The sequence below is a fragment of the Equus caballus genome, chromosome X (assembly GCF_041296265.1).
Source record: "Equus caballus isolate H_3958 breed thoroughbred chromosome X, TB-T2T, whole genome shotgun sequence".
Taxonomy (NCBI): domain Eukaryota; kingdom Metazoa; phylum Chordata; class Mammalia; order Perissodactyla; family Equidae; genus Equus; species Equus caballus.
The window spans coordinates 22,763,660-22,786,974 of record NC_091715.1 but is presented as its reverse complement, the minus strand read 5'-3'; the positions used below and the strand labels follow the sequence as shown (position 1 = coordinate 22,786,974).

At 38.0% G+C, this 23,315-nt stretch overlaps 1 protein-coding gene across 1 annotated transcript in view; it reads right to left on the bottom strand.

Moving 5' to 3' along the window:
* IL1RAPL1 (interleukin 1 receptor accessory protein like 1) overlaps positions 1-21,881 on the bottom strand; it is a 1,275,105-nt gene extending 1,253,224 nt beyond the window's left edge. Inside the window, exon 1 of the mRNA XM_023633890.2 lies at positions 20,953-21,881. The gene's annotated coding sequence lies outside the window, so the exon portion shown is untranslated. The remainder of the gene's footprint in view (positions 1-20,952) is intronic.
* Positions 21,882-23,315: the final 1,434 nt, after the last annotated feature.

The following is a 23,315-nucleotide window of genomic DNA, read 5'->3' as shown; positions in this document are numbered from 1 at the left end:
TTATTAAGTGTTACTTCTGGAAATATAAAGATAAATAAGACACACCTTTGCCCTCAAAAAGCTGACCCTTTAATGAAGTAAATTGTAGACTCCCTCAGAGAAGAGATTATGTTTTATGCCTCTTTGTACCTCCAGCACCTAAGACACAGCACCCGCCTATAGCAGGAGCTCAATAAATCATAGCTCTGCTACTCTCTTGGAGAGCTAGGCGAAAAAGAGACCTGGTAGAAATTCAGCAGACCTCTAAGCTCTTGGCAACTGAATTTCACTTCCTCTGCAGCTAATATATTCAAACCTTAAGAAAGCGATTTTCTCCTTAAATGTACTAAGTCATTTTCATCAAAGATTTGGTCGGGTAGCCAACCTCTTCTCTTCTCCACAAAGAACTTAATGAGCCCCGTGTGAGGAAGCACTCAGGGGTGCTTCCGCTGTCAGTAACAACCTGCACTAACATGAAGCGGTGATGGAGGAACTGGTTGATTTTGTGTTGGGGCATGCTCTTGTCGTCCTGTGGCATCGTTGAGGCACACAAGATGTGTAGTGCATGCCCATTAGCTGGCACTGCTTTTTGAAGAGCTCACTCCTTCATCTACATCCTTGCTGCTCAATGTGAGGTCCTCAGAGCAATAATATTGGCATCATAGTATCACCTGGGAGTTTTTTAGAAGTGCACACTGTTCGCTCTATCCCAGATAGACTGAATCAAAATCCCCTGGGTGATCCATGTGCGTGTTTGAGAAGCACTGACCTGTAGGACTATATACCATTCAGTTCTCTATCCCTGAGCAGAGTGAGGCAACACAAGCAACATGGACACAGTACTTTCCATTAACATCAGTTTCTTGCTAAAACAGCAATTAAGGTGAAAAATATTGGTGTTCTTTCGTCTGGAACTACAAGTAACAAAATAATGCCTGCTACTACCAGTGCCCTTTGCATGTATAATCTCCTCCTTTACTAGAAATCACTGACATAGTCAATTCTGCATGGATTTACTTCCATGCCTTAGTCCTTATTGGCACTGGAATGCATTCACCTTCACTGCTGGCTGTGGCAGCATGCCCAGGTTCACCACTCAAATGCCTACTGTAATACAGGATCACCAGCAACAAGATACTGGAAACTGGCCAGCCTCCTAGCCTTTCTTGTCACAAAGATACTTGGATGGGCAAGGCACAGGAGAGGAATGGGTAACAACAGGATGTCCCAGCAGCCTGCTGTACAGAAACTGAGAGAATGAAGTCAAGCAAGGAAAAAAAAAAAAACCCAGACACGGTAAAAAACAATTTTGAACACTGTAATCAAGCCAAGTACTGTTGGGAAAAATCCTATCAGTGAGGAGTGTACAACAACCAAGAATGTGTTGGCAGACCATAAAACTGACTGGAAGAGCTGCAAACAGCTTCCAGCTCTGCACATTGAATTGGCACCCACAACTGTAGGTTGTGCAAAATCCACAAGTGAAGATCCATTCATTCAATCAACCAACTGTTCATTGGGATCTATTATGATGAGCCCTGTACACTGGGCTAATTTTCTCAGAGATGTCTCAGGCCTTTATGAAGCTTCCATTCTAACAGGAGAGAGAGAGAGAGAGAGAAACTAATTACAGTAAAATAAGCACTTTAATAGAAATTTATATTCTGATTATTGGGGGTGATGGAGGGTGCAGCTGGGAGAGGTCTTAGATACCACACTCTACCGGAGAAGTTGAGGAAGCCTTAACAGAGGAGACACGTGAGATGGGTATAGAAGGATGAATAAGAGTTTTCCAGGCAGAAATTAGTGGAAAGCACATGCCAGCAGTCTGTGTGTCTGTGTATTCAGCACTGTGAAAGAATATGCATGCTGAGAAGTCATTTTGACCAGAGTGTAAAATGAAGCTGAAAAAGAATTATTGAACCAGATAGTAAAACAATGCCTGTCAAGCTAACCCTTCTACAGTTAATCCTGTAAGCACCAAGGATTTATGGGAGGATTTTAAACAAAGAAACAATAGGATCAGGTATAAAGTTAAAGACTGATACAGATCATTTTACATAGATAGCAGGAGTTGTCAGTAGTGTCACCTATGGGTCAAAAAACAACACCAAGAATAACAACAGAGATCATGGAGACTTTTTGTGGAACTTGGAGAGTGAGAGAGAAACAAGAGGGTAAAGGGAAAATGTATAATCAAATACGCCTCTCAAAGGGATATTGGATATTCCCGCATTCAAGCAGCTACTTTGTGCTAGCCACTCAATAGCTTTTCTTGAAGCAATAATAAAGGAAGCCTTGTTCATCATTGCAGCTGGCTAGATCTGCCCAATTTACAATTTCCCCAAACTCAATCACTACATTTTTCCCCTTTTCTACATTAAGGACTATTGCGATTTGCATTTTATATTAGATTCAAATTGTCAAATTAAAATATATCACTTATTTAAAATATTCACATCTTAATGTCAGTCTGAATTTGGTACTGTCTGTTACATGTAACGTTATTTCATTCTTTAAAGAACAGGAAAAGAAAAATCACTTATAGAAGTTGCATCACTTATAGAAGTTATAAAAGATATAAATATCTTTTTTCCCAAAATCATTTAGCATTTTCTCTTTTTCCGTTATAATGTACATCCTAAATTATGTCCATTTTTGCCTTTTTAAATTTCAGTCTTAAAACTTGCCAATAAAATGAGAGTAAAATGTTCTTTTAAATGGGCTATCTTGAACTATTTAGACCTTTAATTGTCCTAACATGTTGAGTTTTTGAATGATAATTACAAAACAATAAATGTAATTTGAATACCAGGTCTCTGCTTATAAAAGTTATGCTTCAGATGTACATATTTAGTAGCTACCCAAATCCCATGCTTTCCTAATAGTATTGTTTAATAAAGTGGGTCATGAATAGCAATGATTACTCAATCTCTGAAGATTAAGGTAAATGGTAAAGATTAAGGTAAGACATTTTCTCGGGCACAGAAAAGACAGAAAATGAGAATATAATGATATCTGTTTAGAATTTATTAGAGTCTAAATATCACTTTAGGTGAAATGATCTTTCAAGAACAACCAACAAAAATCTTCTATATTTTGAAAGGTTTGTTATTTCTGGTGGCCTGGCTGTACAGAAAGTGTTCTCTAAATTTAATAGTGCTTTCGATGTACACACAGCATCACTGGTCTCTACCAGCTCTGTATTTCAAAATATAAAAGAAATGGGTTTCAAATCAAAGAAGAGAATGCACTCACTTGGCATCTAAGTAGATCATGTGACTACCACAGCGATTTTCAATATAAAGCAATCAACATAAATATGTTACATCTACAGTCAAAGCAATGTACACAAGGCCCTAAAGCTGTGTGCTGTGATGTGCTGCAGTAGGAGAAAGCTAAGTCTTAACTAATTCACCGCATCTTGTACTTGTATAGACCCGTAGATATCCAGGCCCATGTCATGCCCTCAGGAGAAACTTTGTGTACCTAGTAACAAAATCAAATTTTGGAGGTTAGAACCCCTGCACGCAAATCCTTTATAGGAATCCAAAGCCCCCATGGATTTCTCTTCAGATACTGTCAGTTCCTGTACAGATGGACTCTGCTATGTGCGTGGTGAACATAGCCATTAAATATTACTCACTCTCAGGATTTTAATAGAAGGATCACTATCTATATAAACATGGCTTTTTTCTCAACCCACTAGAGATTCTTGAACCCACCCACCAGTAACTATTCTGAAATAGTCAAACTCCATCCACCCACAACCAGCAGAGGAGTAACAAAGTGAAGTAGGCATGAGTGGCAATAAAAATGCTAGAAAAAGTGGTTCTTTCTAAAACAGAAGAAAACTTATACTGTTCAGATCTAAGGTAGCATCTAGACAATACAGTGAAGTTTGCCATTCTTCTCTTTTCCCCTCCTTCTTTCATGTTTAACCCTTTTTCTGGAGGTAAAACAATTAGTGAACCTTGGGGAGAAGAGTCGAATATCTGAACATATCAAGCTTGGAGAAAGGAAATGGAGTTGTATGAAGAACACCCAGAAAATGAAAGAATAAGAAAAGAATGACAGTAGATTTATTCACAAATTGCCTGTTTAGTGAACTCCAGTGTCAACATCCTTAAAATATTTTTAGTGGAAAAAGAAAGATATATAAGTGTATCATTCACTCCTGACTTAATGTAAGCCTCTGCATCTATAGTCAAAGATCCACAGAATAAACTATGGGCACATTCTGTCATCTAGTTTAATTACACAAGGCTTGGCAGGCAGTAAAACATTTGTAAGTTCTCTGGAAAAGATTAAGCTATATGAATGAAATATAGAAGAATGAATGTATTTTATTAGAATAGGCAACTGATGATTGGGAAAGAGACAAAATGAGAACATCCATTCAATAGTCAGAAATAATACTTTTGTTTTGACTTACAAAAGGCTTCCAGTTATAACTATTTTTCAGTGTTTTCACAAATAAAGAGAAAAATAAAGTATTATTTTCTATTGAATCCCACACGCTAAAACCTATATTTGTGATGCACATAAGAAAACAACATTACAATTATTATTTTTTCTATTTATAAAATGTGGAAAAGAACCAAAAAAATTTAAATATGTTGAACAATTCAAACTGTCATTGGAATCTACAAAAAAAAGAAAATTGGTTATTCATTAAAATGCATAGTGGGAATATCATCTTTTTGTCAGCTCTAACTCTTGGGGAGTTCTCGGTAATCTTGTAAATCATCTTATGGCAATATTTTAAAAATTTCCCATGTTAGAGAATATTTAATTGTCACTAACTTCTTAATTATATGAAGTTTAACTGGTATAAAGTAAAAAGAACAGTGTCATTTTACTGACATATGTGAGCCATCAACTATTGCTGAATATTTGTATATCTTTGTCCTTTACTAGGTGAACCTAATAACATAGAATATGCTTGTCTATACCTAGGGCAGATATTCTCTTCCCATGGTGCTAATTAGTGAAACTTTAATTTGCAAGAAAAAGTTCATGTTGTAATACTTTTGATTTTTGGTGTACATCATGTGAATTAACTGGCATTGAGACACTTAATAATAGCCACCATTTATTGAGTTCCTAACAGTGTCAGGCCTTGTGATAAAATACTTTTAACTGCATCATCTTATTTAAATCTTCACAATAGTATCATTAGGTATGGATGATTATTATCTCTATTTTATAACAATACTTAATCATTTCACAATTTTTCACCAAATTTACACTGTTCTTGGTGCTTGGAATACCTCAGTGAACTAAACAGGCAAAGATCCCTGTTCTTGCAGAGCTAAAACTCTAGTGATAACCAATAAGCATAATAAAGAAATAACTTATGAAAAATGTTACAAGGTAGGAAGTGCCTAAAATAATTAAAAAGTGGAAGTGGATAAGCAGATCAGGAATGTGGAGGTGGGTGTGTTGCAGTTTTAGAGGGTGTAGTCAGGGTAGGTCTCATGAAGAATATGACACATAAATGCCAAAATGACACATAAAAGCCGAAAATAATGGAGGCAAGAAAGTCAGCCTTGAGACTTCTGGGAAATAATGCTCCAGATAAAGAGTGAAGGTCCTAAGGCAAGAACTTAGCTGTCATGTTCATAGAATAGCAAGTTGAGGATGGAGAGAAATAAGAAAAGACTGGATGAGTAGGGGAAATGAAGTCAAAGAAGTAATGTAAGCCAATGTAGGCCATTATAAGTATTTTGCTTTTTCTCTGAGTAAAACCAGCAAACTTTGCAGGTCTTTGAGCAGTAGAGCAACGCGATCTGCCTTCCATTTCCAAAGGACAACTGTAGCTGCTGTATGGAGAATAGATTGTCGAAGGCAGTGGCCAGAGGCCTGGAGGCAGTTTGGAGGTTACTGTAGCAATTTAGGGAAGAGATGATGGAGGCTCCAGCAAAAGTGATAGTAGTGGTTAAAGGTGAGAAGTGGTTAAATTCTGGATATGTGTGAAGATAGTACCGACAGGGCTTGATGACACAATGGATGTGGTGTGCGAGAAGTGGAGAGAGGAATGATGGGTGATTCCAAGATTTTTGGCCTGAACAAATGGAAAGATAAAACTGAAATCGACTGAGATGGGAAAACTGTGAATAGATTTGGATGGGAAAGAGTCCAGTTTTGGACAAGGTAAGTGGCAAATATCAAGTAGGTGGTGATGTCAAATAAGCATTTGGACATATGTGTTTGGAGTTCAGGAGAGAGACCAAGGCGGGGATATATATTTAGGAGGTGGTGACAGAAATGATATTTATAGCCACGCAAGCAGATGAAATCACTAAGGGTGAGTGCAGACTGAGAAGACGACCAAGCGCTGAGCCATAGGGCATTCCAATATGAAGAAGAGAGAAGAGAAGAGACCAGCAAAGGGGACGGAAAAGAAGTAAACAATGAAATAGAAGTTAAAACAAGAGATAGTGCTATCCTGAAAGCCAAGTGAAGAAAATGTGCCAAGGTGAAGGAATGATCCATGGTACAAATGCTGCTCACAGATCAGTAAAATGAGTGTTCTTAACCACTATATTTTAACAATATAACACATGTTAAAATATTAAAATAATAAGGGTCACCATTTATTGAGTAGCTACTATTTGTCAAGCACTGCACTATATGATTTACAAATATTATGTTTACTTTTCCCAATAATCCTAAAAGTAGGATTCTTTTCTCTTTAGAGGTCTGGAAACCAAAACTCTGAAACACTAAGTAACCTGTCAAAGGTTACACAGCTAGTAAATGTTAAAGCCAAAATTGGAACTCAGGCTTGCCTTGATGCTAATGTCAGTTCATATATATCATGATATCTTCTGCAGTGAGGAGAGGATATAGTAATACTAGGAAGGAGAATAAAAATGAAAATTCAATGGTTTTTCTAAAAGCTTCTTCTTGAAGGATACCTCTGTGTAAGGAAACATTGCAGGGAAGAGAGCCATGAAGCTAAAAAATACGAGTTCTATCACCTTGTAGTTTGTAAAAATACAGTAGATGCCTAAATATAGGCTTCAGTCTATTCCTGCTTTGCTCACCTTAAAAATTATTGTCAAATTAATGGTCCTAAAATGTTTTTTTCTGCATTATTGCTGTAAGCAAAACCTTTGGCTATAGATTCTAAGATCTCAGCTTAGCATTCCGGGTATTTTATCAACTGACCTAGCCGTTTAGAGCATGTCATGGGCCTGTGTTCTGACCTGAGAGATGGAATAGACACTACTTTTCCTATATAAATAACATTGCATCATGAACAAAACCTTTACAATGCAAACGTCATATATCTAAGAAGCTGGGCTAATTGTGCTGTTTCATTAAACTCCTCTTTCTCTATTATCTTGCTGAGACCAGGACACTTTAGGAGATCCTTCCTTCCTTCTTTCCTTCCTTCTTCCCTCCCTCCTTCCCTTCCTTCCCCGCTTCCTCTCTTTGATAACTGTTGAGTCATACTATGGCCCAGGCACTCTCCTAGGCACCAAAGATATGTGGTGAACCAGACAAATGAGGTCCTATCCTCTCAGCCTTACATTGAAGTGAGGGAGACACACAGAAGACAATTTTAAAAATAGGAAACTTGATGGGAAAAAGACATGGCTAGTGGTGGCTTGGGAGCACATAATATTCTTGGGAAAAGCAGTCCTCTCCGTAGTGGGGAACATTTAGCATTCAGAAATCAAAGTTATTTCAGTTAGCAGTTGGGGGTCAAGAGAAGTAGAGAGTTGCTTAAAGTGAAGATAGAAGTATATCACAGGCAAAATCCATACACCTCACAGTATTGCCAGGAGCCGTGGAGTCCTTGGTTTAAGCTTATATTCAGTGGTCAATGTCCTGGTCTGTATAGCTCTTTTTCATTAGACACTGAGGTTATATGTCAGCACACTTTGTGCATTTCTCTAAGTTATCCCACATTTTAATATTCCCAACATAAAATTAGAACAGGTCTCATACAAACAAGTTTTCTAAGAGACTGTCCTTTGGTATTAAATAATTTCCAGTTACCTTGTGAGACTCTCAGAAAGTAAATTTGTGTATATACAAATACACACTTTGGGTGCTGTAATTCTTTCTCGGAATGGTAAGGACTTAATTATAATAGCTAAGTCTATTTAACATCTGTGACTTAACTAATGATTCTAGTGAAGTTAAATTGAACTCTCAATTTTCTTAATATCCTTCAGGCTCCAAAAATTGAACTAAAGCCACATGATAAGGCTTTATCATATATATTCTTTTTATACTTTTGGAATCATAGCCATAGTAACAATAAAACTAATAAGAGTGGGCTAGCAGGAGTTCCACAACTGATAAAGGATGAGTTTAGATCTACTAAGATTTAAATCTTTTGATTTTGGGAAATTGGAAGAGTCCAAGGAAGATGCTTAGAGCAAAAACCGACCTTCTCTGATTACAATCTTTAAGAAATTAAAGCTAATTTCAACCTTGGAAATAGGAAATAGTAATTCTTTTTTCCTTACAAATATAGATGAGGTTTAAATAACTTCTGATGCACAGTCTGTTCCAATAGGCATAGGCATCACTCATCTACTAGACCACCTACATATCTTTTGAGTAGGAAATTTAAAATAGCATGACTTACCTACTTTAAGGGATGTGACACTCCGTGTGGCGAAGCTGAAATCAATTGACTCAAATCTATGAGGATAAAAGGAAAGTGTGTTGTGCACAAATGGCATGACGCAAACAGTAAAAATAGAACAATTTATGAGTCTGGAGCCTTGAAGTTATACTGAATGAAAAAGTATATAGTGAATATATAAAGATATTGAAACCTTCTTGATAAGTTTAATAATATGAAAGAATAAAACATATACATCCATAAATACAAGGGGAGTATTGTAATGGAAAAGGAATATTAACTTCATTGAGTTCTTGGTCTTTTAAAAATACCATAAACTTTTTTTTAATTACAAAAGACATGCCAGAACCAGAGAAGGAATGGATCAGATGTTTTAGAGCAGGCCCAGAGGTGGTGGTAACTACTTTTTTCTTTTAAGACAAATCTTTTACAATACTTAGCAATATACATCTTTCATTTTTTTGGCAATGAGTTAATTGCTCATTCTAGCCTAGTGCTTGCATTTAGCATTGAGAAGGTAGATAATCTGGGAGTATTTGCTGAACTGAATTGAGTTGACCATCTAGTCAAATGTCAGGTCAAGTGAGGGGAAAAATAGTCAAAGTGCTTGTTTATTAAAGTGAACATCAGTTAATGGATAATTATTTGAGTTATAGTAGAGAGATTTTATACCTCTGGAAGAAGGTGTACTAAGTTCATTCCTATTCAGATTTTCTATGATTTAGTGAATGGTTGCCCATTTCGACACAGCCACTAGTTTTAAAAATTACTGGCACAGTTGGTCTCAGTTTATTCAACTTGATTGAATATCTTTACAGGAAATAAAAAACAGAAGGTGCTCCTATCACCTCACTAGGGCTGAAGAAAGCATTTAAAAATCTAAAGTAATGGCATTTCCCTCGCATTAAGGAAAGAAATTAATATTTTCACATAATATAAACGTGAATAGTGTATGTGAAACTCTTCCTTTAAGTGAAAATTGAACTCCAGGATTATTAATTCTATGACTTCAAATTCATCATATTCAAAACTAGTCCCCCCTACTGGTCCAAATCACAGATTAACTAATGCTAATGAAACTCTGCTTTCCCTCTGTTCAGTGCTAGAAGTCTACGTTCAACTCATTGCACTACCACTCAGTTCATCAAGTCTTGCCTTCTGCCAACTTTCACTATCTCTTTATAGCCTTGTCTCATACAACCCAAACAATTGTCTTATTATCTTTGGAATTAGAGAACTTGGCCCCACACTACTCTGCTCCATTCCCTTGTCCCTTCCCTGACCTCCCACCAACTCCTTCTCTTGACCTTGGAAGCAAGCACATAAACCCCTGGAGAAAAGTAGGCCCTGTGTAAATACTCCGGGCCTGGATTTTCAACTCCTTCCTTTCTCCCTATGGAAGTCCAGGGCACATAGGAGATGCTCATTAAATATTAATGGTCTGGTAACTTATGTCAGGAGTGATTATAATATGGATTCAACTACATTCCTCAGAAAACCACATTCTCTGAAATTTATCTAGACACAGCAAGGCCTTGTACTTAATAATATTTAGTGTCTTTACTCCTTTAAACAAATATTTACGATATCCCAGTATTTCCTAAGTAATTTCCTACAGTACTATTGCAGTGTGCCTCAAGGGGCACAGGAATAAAATGTCCTTGTGAGCTCCCAAATACTTTCCATTCCCCCTCTTCATGGCCTATGTACCCATTCTGCCGTTGATGGCTCACAGGTGAGTCCCTCACTGGGCATTGCCCTCAGCAGCCTCAGCAGTGGCAGTAAAGTGTCTTGCTCAAGATTATACCCACTCCCACGGGAAGCCCACAGCCAGTGACTACCTGATGTGGGAATAGAAAGCCCCAAACCTTGACTCAATTTCAGACAATTCTGAAGGACCCATAAGATCTGCTAAGGCCTCAGTCGCAACCACATTGCAATCAGTTTCTCCCTCTGCCTCAGAAGTAACTGAACCTTCTGTTTCCAGGGAACCCAATAGAACATATCTATCTTCCCCACTAGGCCATAAGCTTTTGATGGCCAGAACTATATTTAACATCATCAGCCCGAGTTAAGCATAATCCTTACAGTAGGCAGGGCCCTCAAATAATATTTCTTATTCATTCACATGAAAGAGTTAATCAATTAAAATGCATATTGGAAGGAGCAATTTTGCTAATTTAATAGGGTTGAAAGACAGTGGTTAACAAGGGCCAGCGCAAGCCACGCTTGCTGCACAAAAGTTATCTGCGACAGTGGCAGCACTAGAATTTCAGCGTAGGACGGTCTTAGCCTGTGCCACTGTGGTTGAAAAGGGCTTCAGACTTGAAAGTTGAAGCTGAGTTGGTAGGATGCTTTGGAGAATATTGAGAAAGCATCCAAAAGCATAATAAAGTATGGTGGGAAGGGAATACTGATAGAGATTGAGAGGGTTCTGCTAAAGCCCTCCCAAGGAACACCTTGATGCTCCCACTCACCTCAAAGGTTTTCAAAAGTACAAATTCCTATGCTCCATTCCATTGACTCAGAATCCTCAGGGCTAAGGGGGTGAGTTTTGACAAGTAGACTGTGTTACTTGTTCTTTTAGCTGAATACTAATGATCAGGCACATAATATTTAGCTTGTGCCTAAGTAAATTGCATTCCTTTTCATTTTATCTTCAATATTTGGCCATTTCCCGACTTACTAGAATTTCCAATACGGAGTTGTCAGAAAAAGTATGGAAAAGACAATCCCTACTGATTTTTTTTCTTCAACTTATTAGAGGTGCAGGTAAAGTATTTGATAAGGGAAAGAATTTAAACTCCGCTAAAATGAGGGATTTTTTTAATTTTAGGAGGCTCACTTTGTGATTTCCATCTACAATTCAAAATTGCTATAATTATTGGTAGTTAACAGAAGACTTCACACGTAGTAGGAATAAATTCTATTTTCTTATTATTGAATGTGTGTTATACTCTAAAGCAATATTCTTTTTCCATATAATCTTAACATAAAACCATTTTGGAATTTATATTTTTACTTTGCCATTACATTATACAAAACACTTTCCTTTTTCTTTTTCTCCCCAGCTGCCTTCTCCAACTTCCACTTCCTCCCAAATGAATTGCTGCTTTTCAGCCACTTTCCTGTTGCCCTCACTGTAAAGAAAGAAACTTTAAACGTTCTCAATGAAGAGTTACATTTAAATCACAGCATTTTTGCTAGGGCAGGTAGCATCTTTTTAATACTAGTAAGCAAAGGTAGGTTGAATGGCTACGTCCATTATAGAATGTTGCCTTCTGCTTTAAAAAAATAGTTAATTTTAAACTTGGGCCTCTGCATTTGTCTAGCACTGGTAATAGTCATTTAGTCTTAGAAAGGAGGAAAGAAGAAAGGAAATGAAGTGAGCCCATGATGGCTGTTTGAGAACAGATATTCAACATGAAGAAATCTGGAATGAAGATGGAATTCGGGAGTCCTTGGGAAATTCACAAAACTGGGAATCAAAGGTACCCTAGACATACTGACTCTTAATTTGTTCCTCTCTTCTTAAAGCATAAACCTGAGCAGACCATAAAATATTCTGCTTTCCTTATGCTCATCAAACCCCATTCCATTGGCTCCTCCCTGCCAGACTTTGCGACTTGGGCCTCCAGCTGCATCTTCTTACATTCTGTATCACATACCACATTCTCTGGGGAAAGTAGAACATCAACTCTTCCTAAGGACACTCCCTTTGCTCCTGCTTACAATCTTTGTTCTTGATCTCCCCCCATCTGCAATGTTGTATCTTCTCCACACCAACGTGAACTCCTTCAAAGTCTAACATAAACCCTCACCTCCTTCAACTAGCCTCTCCTAGTCCCTCTGCATGCATGTCTTCCTACCCTTTCCTGAGCCTGTACCATACTTGACACCTCTTTTAGAAGTATACATAGTAGACTATCTTGAATTATAGTTATGTATGATTTTTTAATCACCCCTACCCCTGACCAACCATCTTTGGGCCCAGACGTATGACGTCACTCATATCTATATCCCTTACAGGCCCTCTTATAGCACCCTGCACACTGAAGGCACTCAAATATCTGTGGTGGGAGTGGAAGGAAGAAAGCGGGGAGAGAAAAAAGAAGGAAGTGGAAAGAAGTAAGAAAGGGAGGGAGGGAGAAAATGAGGAAGGGTCAGCTGTTTCTTCTCCCTTAGTCTATTCACAGGTTACAAACTACCTAATATTAATCCTCTCTCTTTTATTACTCAATTTTCTGTTTATACGTTTCTAAGTCAGCAGTTTTTGTCTCAGTTTACAATGCAGCATGGATTTGGGAAAACACTGATCTAAAACTGATTTGCTGTCACTAAATGCTTAAGTATTTGTTCATGTAACAGTGATGAACTGATGCCCTACTATATGCCGTGCACGATCCTAGGCCCTGGAAATACAAAAGAGATAGGCACTGGCCTCCTGGAGCTAAGCTAAACTGTTCACTCATTGCGATGAGCAGACCCAGGGACATGAGCGGCTTGCTCTGTGACTGTGTTATTATGGGCCCTGGAGGAGAACCCCGACAAGGGAAAGCAGCAGAGTCCAAAACCCCTAGAGACCCCTTGAATGCATTTTCTCTGCACACTGCGGAGCCAGGAGCCTCTTGAGTACCATTCAGGAGTTCTGTCATGGTGAGAACAATTAGGGGCTTTAATAGGGGTATTCAAAAGCCAAGCTCTGAGAGCCACCAGATTCATTTGTTACATTCAAATTTTCTCCCTTGGCCACATGAAGCTTTGTTTACACAAAATAGCTGATACCATTCTAAGTCTCTCAGTTTTCCATTTTTACTGCTGTGTTTAGCTCCCCTGGCTGTGTTCCTTCTGAAAGAAAGTTGGCGGAGAGGCTGGGAACATCATAGTGTTCATAGCCAGCGTCGTTTCTTCAAACAGGTACGTTAGGCAGCTGCCTAGACTGGAGGGCACTGCAAGATCCAACTGGAATAAAAGTATGCCCTCCACAGCCCCATCTCTACATTAGCATCTAAATTGCTGTCTACTGAAGCCGTTTTTTCTGGATTGGAAAAAAAAATAATGGCATATTTTCTTCAAATGTCATTATTATAATATGAAGGAGAGAAGCCTATTATTCCAAACTTTTCCCTTTAGCATATTAACAGTGATTCATTTAGTAAAATTTTTGACAAATATATATATATATATATATTACATATGACTATATCTCCTTTATTTAGTAGGTGTGTGGTGGTAGCCTGGCAAACCTGATAAAAATAATGCTGCCTTCATTATTCTCAAATTGGTTTGTTGTTGTCTATGCAAGCCGAGTGACCCTGTTGATGAAGAAATTAAATATGAAATTCCATCTCTTCAAAGAGGAATAAAATATGGCTAAAAGATGTTTTGATAAGAGCGCTAGTGGGTGGATGACTTTAGAAGCAAGAAGGCAGCATGCAGCACTGCGACAATGATGGCAGTCCTAAATGCCAGAGGTGTCCAGAGCAGGATGTGCAGGAGAGTCAGGTAAAAGGAGCGGCTCCAAAGAAGAGCAGTTCCCTGCAGGTGGGGAGATACAAAGCTAATGGGAAAGAGGACAGTACGGAAAAGGCAAGGAGGCCCCGCCTGTGACCTATTTTCCCAACTTTCTCTGTATTGTGTCTCCAGAGATCAAATGAGGTCAAGAATGGCACACTGTGCATAAAGGAAAAATAAAGTCCACAGATTTTGAGTGGGGGCATCAAGTGAGTGATCACAAGTCAGTAAAGTGAGCTGGAGACCAAAGGATTAGATGCATTAAAATTAGCCCCAACAAGAACAATTTCTTTGCTTATGCCTCATATCGTTAAAAATAAAAATTTATGCCAGGACATATTGCTATGTGACTAAAATACCCAGGGCTCGTATCATATCAAGAAGCCAGAATCATGCATCATGGGAGAGACAACGAATTGTGAGATCTTGGAAACATAATTTCTTCCTCTGGTTCAGAATTTCCTTGTTGGCTAAAATAACACGATGGAGCATCCTTTACTCCTACACTGTATATAATTTCATTAGATTTTTATGAGGCCACTGTAATCACCTCTGGCTATATTCATAATAATTCATTTTCATTTTGACTGCAATAAAACTGTTTATTTTATCTTTTAAAATGCAATTACTTTGTAATATCACACAATTTTAAGTTATAGTAGTTGAATCCTAAAATTTGAATATGAGTTTACCTGTGTTGGAACTTTCAATATATGTTCTTAGGAAATTAGATACTCCGAGTCTATGCATCCAAAAATCCAACTTCTTTGATCTACATTCCACCACCATATGCACTTGCCTTTCATTTTGTATGTAAGATAAACATAATTCATGTGCATATGCAATGCAAGTATTTTGGCTCTAGACCAGGGCTGCAGGAGTTACTCCATGGGGGCTAGAATCTACGTATACGCCAAACTTGCTATGTAGGTAAACAATGTATTTCAAAGATCTAAGTAGACCATATTGTGACTATACACAAATTCATGTTTTAAAGAATTATTATATTCATAATAATTTATTGTTACTATTATTATGCATTTTCTCAATCAATTGTAACTGAAAGTACAACTATGATTAAGTGGGCTTCCAATTTTCTTAAATTAAAATGGGGAACTTTATACCAGAAAATGATGAAGATCACTATACTAAGTCATAGTTGTATTACATGTAAATGTTGATAGGGTAAGAACCTACCAATTAACTCACTTTGATCAGGCCATGAGAAAATAAACCACTATGAATAACTTTATGATTATTCATAGTGATTTATTATAATTCATATAAAGTATAAGCTACATAATTAGCAAACATATTGAAAGAGTGAATGTCTATAAATAAGTGATCACAATTCACAGTCCTTTTCAGTTTTTTGGTGAGTCCAAACTTTACACACAATTTCCTGACTTAGGAAATATTACAAAATACAATTTAATTTTACTCTTAAATATATATTCTTAGACATATAGCTCTTGTATGAACAAAATAGCTCATTTAGTGCCATTTATTTTATTTGCCTGAACATAGTAGCTATAACATTCCTGTTGAATAGCTTGTCTTGAAAAAGATTCCTTTTAATGTTGTATTATGAAAACAGGAAAGAGCAGATTTTCAGAAGAAAAATATTAAAGAACTTTGCTTTCTCCCTCTGCTTTATTCACAGTTCACTGCTTGGCAATTTCAGATTGTGTGATAGGAAAGCAACACCAGGCTGGTCAGTCATCCTTTCTCTAAAGCTAAAAGCCTTAGGAGTCTTAGAGTTTTGGTACCTGAATATTGTTTCTACACAGGGGAACCAAAAAAGCATGTCAATTAAGGATCTTTCATTGTAAGCCAATGGTCAGGGTAAGCAGCAAGGGTCTGTCCACTGAGCCATGTGGTTGGCCTGTCATGGAATGCTATCTGCAGTGTAAGATACTCCAGGGTGGCATTCTCTGGGTGAAAATTAAAAGCATATTTGTAAGGTGATTGCAGAATTTGTCAAATAAACAAGCCTGTCTACATTCCTCTAATATTCCTTTGTAAATCTGCTAGAGCAAATCCAAAGCATTTCCGTAAGATGTAAGGAATATACATGTTTAAAATCTGTGAAAGGAAAAGACTGCTTACTGTTTATAGGCATCAATGAAGTCAGATAAACATGCCCGGTCAAATTCATCTGAAACAAAGAAATATTGGGGATCCTTAACATAAAAAGCAAGCCGCTGGGAAGTTGGAAGAGGAGGTTGCTCTATAGCAGGAAAATTCTTTATTTTAAGTCCGGTATATTCACTTTTATTTACAGGGTTAATTTTCCACTTTCCAATTCTACCTTAACCAAAATATAAAAGCTGACTTTTTCACTTGATTAGCCAGTCACTTAAAAACATGTATGGAAGGTCATATCACTAACTTTGCCCTTCTCATATATGTAAATTTATTTATGTTGAGATACAAGACCATTAAAGAAATGCACTAGAAGTAGTGACACACGGGGGATTGCCTCCCCCTAAAGAACGTTAGTAATTATTGCAACTAGCAAATTCCAAAACAGAACCATTATCTTTATATTCTTATGTCCTCTATTACAACTGGCATTCAAACCCATTATGCTTTTGTTAATAAAGTGATAGATGAGAGTAGCTTTTTGGTCAATTGACCCATTTCAAGTGGTAGCATCAAGTTTGTTTGTGAACATTTGTTTATGAACTCTTGGCACCAAAACCAGAAACACTTAAGTACTCAGGAGCATAAAAAAGAAGAAAAGCAATCAGCTTAAGACACTCTCACAAAACCTTTAATTATCATTCTTTGATTGTTATTGAAAAGCAACTATTTTTTTAGTTAAAGACAACTGTATTCCCATATGAGTACTGCTTAAAAACCTGAGTACTAAGTGAAAGTTAGCTTTTGTCTGTGTTACTTCCCTACCAGCTAACTGTAATTGATACTGGGAAGTACCGATAAAGATTTACAGTAAGCGTGTGAGAAAAAAATGCACTGTCAAATTCATAAGATTTTGGGGAACCCTTAATGACGATAACTCCCTATATTTCTAAGACATAGCATGATGGTAAGCACTTAGACACACATCTCGTTTCTTTAGCGCAATACGTAACCATCCTATTTTTTTAAATGATTATCTTGTACATTGAGAGGTAAAATACAGGGGCAGAAGTCACAAGACACACAGAGCCTAAAGTGTAACTCAGGCCCTCTGACCTAGCCCTGAATTCTACAATACCTGGATGTTTCAGAAGGCTGAGCTCCTTCCTCTTTGAGATTCCTGATACAACTAATGGAAATAGGATTGAAATTTAATAATAAAAATGCTGACATGGCCTTATCTATAGCTGCCCAAATGGTGCCATTATAATTATGCTTTATAAGTTGAGCATTACCGAAAACTTGCTACTTTTAAATCTCATTAATTAACACTTGGGAGCTTTAGTTGCCACAAATTACAGAGTAGTCCGCTTTATAAAAACACAAGATTTGCCAAACACCAAAGATCATATCCGTTGTAAGACAAAGTATATCCCAAACACTTCAATGTTTAACAGATTAAAAGATTCTGAAATATAAACCTTAAATTAATCCTAAAAGTTCAGTTGTGCTGAAAAATGTTTTATATATTTGTCATTTTAGCAATAACATGATTTTTTCACATACATTGCAAACATCATAAAAATTCCTTTTAAATTTTTCTCCAGCTTTAGGAATACTGTGATTACTTATCAGCTAAATTTCCTGAGTTTGCTGAAGCAACTGGTCAGGAAACAAAATTATTACTTTCCATATCTATAAATGGTATTTCTTCTTCTATTTTCCCTAACATTTTCTAATCTAACTACATAACTTGGGCTGACAAAATGGCAATAAAGTAGAGAAATAGATATTATACTTTAAATTATTCACTGCCTTCATGTTTAAACGCTTTCCTATTAAGCAAAGCTTTTTATTATTGATTTGTAGGATACTTAAGAAAAATGCCATAACCTGCCTCAGTTACATAATCTTCTTCCAAAAGAAAGTAACAGGTTATAAAGTGCCATTAAAATGATTGAAACTATCTTTCCTAATGTGAATATATGCAGTCTTCAAGTAAAAGGATAACAATTACATGCGTATGTATGTTTCACGGTTAGTGTCTTTTTTTCAGAGACTTCTTTTTCCATTCTAGTATTATTTCCATCCAGTAATGAGCTTATAAAACCTCTAGAATATGCCCTGTTTGGTAACATATGTGTGGCTTATGTCAGAAAACAACTGAAGAAGACATTTATAAAATATTAACATAAGGAGTACAGGAAAAATCATCGCAGACTATATTTCTGCACATAGTTGGAGACTAACAGACTGGAAGCAGCCGTAGTGTTACCCTGACCCCTGAAGGAAGGAATCAGGAGTTAACTTCACATCCAATTTCCTATACGATATCAACACCAAACCTCCAAATCCCTTGGCACAATATATCAATGTTTGGGTATGTCCTGCAGAAATAAGAAAGTCATCTCAAATATCGGAGCTCAAAATTTTATTCCACCATCCCACCATTCTGATTTGGGGTAAGCAGATCTTTTCAAAGTAACTTAGTAGATGTCTAGATCCTGCACCTGACTCCATAGGAAAAAGAATCATCTCATCTCCATGATAGAAAAGTCCCTTAGCCTTTTTTGTAAAATAAATGTAAGGGGAAATAGGAAATAGCACAACTAGATGATAAGGTGATTTAATTTAACAGAGTTAGGGTTTTAGCAGTTTCTTTTTGAGGGAATATATAATCCATTGAGGGAAAAACAGATCCTAAAACAGTAGAAGGCCAAAAGGAGCTGATGTATATCTTCTTGTAAAGAAAATCACAGCTCCAAATAAAACATCAAGGAAAATGACATTTTATTCTGCAGTATTCCCTCCCCTGTACAGCAAGCACAGTACATTTGTCTCATCTCATGGTAAAAGTCACAGGCAGCTGCAACATGTCCTTTAAACCATTCAATAAGTAAAACTTGAAAATGGATTGCTCTTTATTTCTGGGATTTGGGTTAATAATGAATTCATTGCCATTTATTTTTTAATTTAACAGGATATCATCACCTTTGAAGGTTTTTACTTCTCTTTTTCCCAGAGGGTTAAAATGGCCCAGAAAGAGGTTGTCAAGGCAAAGATAAAGGTACAAAACACTCATTTCCGATACCCTGTGGAAGCAATCCTTTTTACTGAGGGAACCACCAGATTGAAATCTGCATCAAGCTCTACCAGGAAAAATGGAAGAGTGGACCCCAAATAGTCATTCCGTTCAGTCTTCATTTCAATGGATTTAACTTTCTACTCAGTTGGGGTCATGTATTTCAATCATAGGGTACAGAACTATGACCTTGGCTGGGATCTTCAGCCCCAATTACTCAATGGGGCACTTGTGAAACATTGCGGACTAATTTTGACTCTCCACGGGTGTGGCTAAAATTGCTCCTGTCCAGCCCTAAAGCTTACATGATCTGCTGTCCCTCAGAAACTCACTAGGAGAAAACTCATGTTAAATTCGCCAGAGAGATCAGGATTTACAGGACCCTTGGAGCTAATTTCTGTCTGCCCTCCTCCTCCTCTGTTAACTGTTACAAGCCTTCAAAAGTTAACAGGGTGATGGATCCTTTCTCTATACAATCATTTCATCTCACTATAGTTGACTGAAGCTCGCTGATGTAATGAAGTTACATAATCACCGATTATGCACGACTTCCATCCATCTTCCTACATATCCACATATCTTCTCCCCTCCCCTTCAGATCAATCTACCAGGCGAGATTTATAACACATGTAAATGCTCCATTCTCCCATCATAGGTACAGAATATGGGACTTTAGCATTGCAGTACAGTGCACTGAACCACGTCATCAATATTGATTTTTTTATCCCATTTCCCAAGCAGAATATGCTTAAGCATCCTTCATGCTCTAGTCTCTAACTTTTTACCGAAAGGGTAAAATAGATGTAGCAGATAGGACACATCTTCAACTTAAGGTTAAGGGAAGTGTGTAATTGCCTGCATTTCGAAAGCTGGCTGCATTGCAATAAAAGGATGGTCTCTGCTTCCAGACCTTCGACTCCCCTGCACGTGGGTCACAGCTTTAGCTATTTAGGGTATTGGGAAATAATTATATTATTCAGCAATTGAACTTGAGAAAGAAAGCATTATGGTAACATTTAAAATAATATTGCTCTATTCTCTATTTCAGTCATCATAATCAGCTTTTTCTTTTCTTTTTAACTCTGAATGATAATCCAGTCGTTAAAAAAGTAGCCCAGGGTACTTAATAATCTCCAATAATCACAACCTAGAGAATAATTAACAATGATTATCACCTTAAAGTTTAAGAACTTGACAAGTGGGATGTCCCTGGTCCCATTGCGGCTGTGAAATGCAGCAGAATGCTGCACTGAGTTGAAAACATATTTCTTTTAATGAATAAAGAGTAGCTCGTTTCATTTTAAATAGGGCTCTTCAGTAAGTGTTCCTTTCACTGCTGCTACCCCTTCCAGAACACAGGAGCCACAAATATTGCATCCAAACAAAAGAGTGTCTACCCGGAATTAATTCAAGACACTCTTCCATATCAAAATAATTGGAGGGGGGAGTGATGCTTTGATTTATTTTCCATTACACTCAGAATACAGACCCACATATACACACACACATGCACACGCACACACACCAACACACCCAACTGCAGTTATTCCATTCAGTGCCAATAACAGCCACATCACAGCCATCAATGCGATGCAGCAATCATCCAAGTCACCCATTCTCATTACAAACGCCTAAGTTTGCTCATGCCACTGATGGGTTTGCATGTATAAAATGACCTTACCCACAACAGTCTTCCAAATTATTCTCCTCTGGATATCAGTCGGTAAGGTAATTGCTGGTCATCACAATGCGTATTCAGAAAAATCCACGTTTTACTCCTGTGTTCTTTTTCTTGTTTTTGCTAGCAATTAATTTCGTGAACAAGATACCCATTCACAAATGCCAAGTTCACCATAAAAGCAGATAATTCCATACAGCTCTTCCCTACAAGACTGCCTCCAGTTAGTTCTCAAAGTGCCCGATTGTTTGGTGAAGATACAATCCAGGTGCAGAGCAGGAAAAAAAAGAAGACCAGGAGAAAAAAAAACGAGGCAGACAGGAAAGGAGAAACTGAGAGAGGAGAGAGCAAAAAAAGAGGGAAGAAATTTAAAAAAAAAAAAAAAAAAAAAAAAGGAAGGAAAAAGGCCGGTAAGTGAGGAAGTCTGTGAGCTCTATGACAAGAATCAGAGTCTTGCTTGCAAATCTTCTGTGTACATGTAGCCTTTCAGATCCTCTTGGTCCCCAAGTAAAATTTCCAGATCCGGGATGCAGCCATAAGAAAGAATCCTATGTATATTTCACAAGTATCCCGCAATAACAGATCCGACGGGGTTTTCCTTGTACAGTACTGCTATGTGAAAGCACACAACCCCTGCTGTTTGGGAAGGTGTCTCCTGGGTCCTAGCTCTCTTCAGCAGCCCCCAAAAATGATTTTTCAAAAAAGAGTGGGGGAAAGAAAGCAGCTTTGCTTTTGCCTTGAATGATGCTAATCCTGAGCGAAAACGACAAGCAAACCACGAATAGCACGAGATCTTGATTAATAGCCACAATCCACTCAAAATATCCCAGAGAAGAAGGAGCGAAAACAAGAAAGAGAAACTGCAATGCATAAATGATTCCAGTGTTTCTACAAGATCGGTTCATTTGATTGAATGCATTCTCTGGTTTGCTGCAAGTCATAAAGAGGATAGTGTTACTGCCACCCAATGGATATTTTAGTACTAGCCAATCCACAGAACGCCACCGCTTTGCGAGTTTTAGTTTTCAGAAGACTGAAGAGGAAGGAGGGTAGCCTGGGAATCTTTTGGAAAGGACCCTGAGAGGCCTCGAATAACGGGAATCTGTCCTTCCAGGCAAAAGTGGGCCGGCAAATGTGGACGCTTACCCAGTCTTGCGTTAGCCACCTTAAAATTAAGCTTCCGTTTCTCTAGGAAGCGGAAAGGTACAGAGAGCGATGCCCAAACTGACACACTCATGATAACCTCCTTTTCATCTTTTCTCTTTAGAGCAAATTTTTTATTGCGCGCGATCTCTCTCTGTCTGTCTGTCACACACACACACACTCACACACTCGGCCATTCTCAACAGCACTTTAAGCCGGATTTCAAACGGGAGCGGGGTGAAAGGGGGTTGATCCAAACCTCAGGTGGCAAGGTGATAATTGTTTCCAAAGGGCAGTTTTGCAAAGTGCTTCAGTCTGTATTGGTATGTAAACTGTGAGTCCTCCAGGCGGTAACCCTTCACGCAGCCACCTCTTCAGTTTGGGGAGGAGCAAAATCTTCCCTAAGTGAGTGGGGCTTGGGAGAAGGGTGCTTGTGGAAGGCTCTCTGGAAGTGGGGGTGGGGGGGCGCGAGGCGCAGAGAGGAGGGGATTGAAGAGGATCTTCCTCCCACCCACTGTGTGATAGAGTTCTCTGCGGGATTCTGAGATGGAGTCGTGATGGGAAGAGAAGGACAAAGTAGCAACTGGTCAAATGAATTAGGAGATTTGCTCAGTTTAAGATGCTTGCCCTTTATACTACCTTGGGATAGTAAAATACATGTGATTCTGTACTTCTCAAACTAGAACGTTTCATGATCACCTGGGTGTCTTGTTAAAATGCAGATTCTGATTGAATAAGTCTGGAGTGAGGCCTGAGAGCTGCATTTAAAATAAACTGGTCCATGGACTACACTCGGAGTAGCAAGACTCCAGGGGAGTGTTAATATTTACACTGTAGCCACAGTGTTAGGTTCTGACAGTGGGGTGGGCAGGGCAGTTAAAGGACTAAAAAAGGCTTTTCCAATCACCACCCCTCCCCTTCCCACTCTTCAACCTTTCCCGTATGCCACCTGTAGCCCCCATTCTGGAAAACCTTAACCCACTCTATAGCATATTCCAGAAGCTTTTGTAAAATAAGCTTTAGCAGGATAATCCAAAAATAGAACAATAAATAGGTAAAGCAGCCTTGGCCCTAGAGACTCATATCTTCATTTAATTTGGGGAGTAAAACACGATTGAAGATAAAGGAAAGACTTGCAAATATTCAGTAAAATGTGAGCTAGACTAATGCAAGCTAAACTCAGGGCACACGTGAGACTAACTGAGGGCTGGGAGACTGGATAG